We start from the raw sequence: 2,276 nt of genomic DNA, 5'->3' as shown, positions 1-2,276 counted from the left end.
ACTGAGTAAGATGGGTTCAATAATGTATACTGCGCTGGGGCAGAGGAGGGAGAGAACCGTCTGGAAGAGAGGTGTAGCTGGGTGTTTCTGTCATCACGGGAGACTGGAGCGAGGGCTGCATGGTGGGGGGGACCTGGGGGAGGGTTTGTGGAACGGTGGGGGAGTCTTTTCTTTTGCTTTTCCATGGTTTTTGGACTCATGTACTTGTGGCTTGTTGGTCGGGTTTGTGTCTTCTGGGTTGCGGCACCCCCATGGTGCATCTTGGAGGATGTGTGCATGTGCGGCCAAGCACGGTCAGTGGGAGTGCATCTGAATTCCGGGATCAATCTCCGTGGTGGTCTGTGTGTTTCCTGCTGCCAGGGGGGCCCTTTGGAGTGGTGAGGGGGGATCTTCACCCTGGAACCCACGGCGTCCCTTTTCAGCGAGGGGTGGCTGGGAGAGTGCGCCGTCCCCTTTTCCTTGTGACTCGGGGTGGGGTCTCTCTCAGGGAGGAGTGGTGGGGGGTGGCGGAGGATACACTGGCAGGGAGGATTGGTCGGGGCTGGCTTTGGCAGGCACTGTGGCATTTGGACAGGGGCAGGCTGGGAGGAGGGTAGAGAGAGTGGTGCAGCGGTGAATGGGTGGAGGCCCAGAATCTCTGTAGATGTTTATGAAGGTTGGTAAAATGTAATTATAGAAAAAAAAAATTTTCCATTTGGTATTAGATCACATTTCTTGGGAAGGGAAACAAATACTCAAAATTCTTTCAATCAGGCCAGGTATCTGTCTTCAAATTTCCTGGTATAGACGGACAGGCACACAGAAAGCTGTATGTATCTGTTAACTGAAACATGCCAGTTGGTATCTCATTAATTCCTGATGCTTTATTTTTTTGTCAATGCCTTAAGTGCAGCTTGAACTTCTTCCTCTTTACAATTTTCTCTTTATCATATGCTATTTCCTGAAATACTTAAGAGCCAAACAATTATTTTTGATACATTGATTCTGTGTATTCCTCCATCTTCCTTTGAACATTTCCTAGATCATTCAAGATTTTGCTCATTGTTCCAGCCTGAGGCTTAAATTGTTTTCATTTCTTTCAATTTGAGAAATGCCTAACAATTTCTTCCCTTTTCATTTGGTCTCCAGCTCTTTACACATTCTATTATAATACTTTGCTTTGTCTTCTCGAAGTGCTTTTTGAAATCTTATGTACTTTTTTCTTACATAAAATATTAAAAAATGTAAAATGCAAATGTAGCATCTCTTCCCTATGTTTTCATAGTCTCCTATGATATCCATTTTTAATTTATCTTTTGCCTCTGTGTTTATAATAACCTTTTATTCATTTTATAGATGATAACCTTGATATCATTTCATAACTTATCTACCCTGTGATGTCGTTAGTATTCAATGCCTTAAACTTACTCTTGAGATGATTTTTAAATTCAGGTGGGATTGACTCATCGTATGATTGAAACTTTTTTGGACTTGTTTTTGTTTCCTTCAGCTTCATTTTGAACTTCCACATGAATTATTAATAATTGGTTTCACAGCTAGCCGCTGGTATAGTTTTGACTACTGATAGTGAGTTTGTTCAATGATTTTTTCATATAGTCAATCTAATTTCTGAATCATTCATAAGGTGCGTGTAGACATCATTTGTGTTTTTTAAGAAATGCATTTTAGATGAACAAATCATTGAATGTACAGAATTCAATCATATGACCTCCAGCCTCATTCCTGTCACTCCTTCTTGTTTCCAACTTTTGCATTTCAGTCATTATTAATTAATAAAAATTAATGTTAGAAAAATAATAGTAATTTCCATCCTGTCATTAACATCAATGCACTTCGATTGCTTGTTTGCTCAATTTTGATCTGCAAAATTTGTTTAAAATATTCAATTTTATTTCTTTGACTTTAGCTGTTGGTGTACATATTTGAATAATATTCATTTTAATAGGTTCTCTCTTTTATAGATAATCACAACATTGTACTTCAGGATAGAATCTGAAATTGTCTTTTTATCTATGAGTGCAATACCATTTATCTTATATTTCATTGCCACCATTGTATATTATGTGATTGTCTAATTCAAAATGGCCAGTATTAGTCTACCTCATCTCTCTAATACCTAGAAGGTCAATACTCATTTGTTCCATTTCATTTTTGACAATTTCTAGTTTTCCTCCATACTTACTACAAACATTTCAGTCATTAAAGGGTGTTTATAGCTCTTTGTTCTCAGTTTATTCCCATTCCTAAGAAAGGTGATCAAAAAGAATGTGGAAAAT

The sequence above is a fragment of the Elephantulus edwardii genome, unplaced genomic scaffold (genome assembly GCF_000299155.1).
Source record: "Elephantulus edwardii isolate Elephantulus edwardi_28Jun2011 unplaced genomic scaffold, EleEdw1.0 scaffold00008, whole genome shotgun sequence".
Lineage (NCBI taxonomy): Eukaryota > Metazoa > Chordata > Mammalia > Macroscelidea > Macroscelididae > Elephantulus > Elephantulus edwardii.
The sequence above is the reverse complement of the archived record's forward strand: the minus strand, read 5'-3'. Positions refer to the sequence as shown.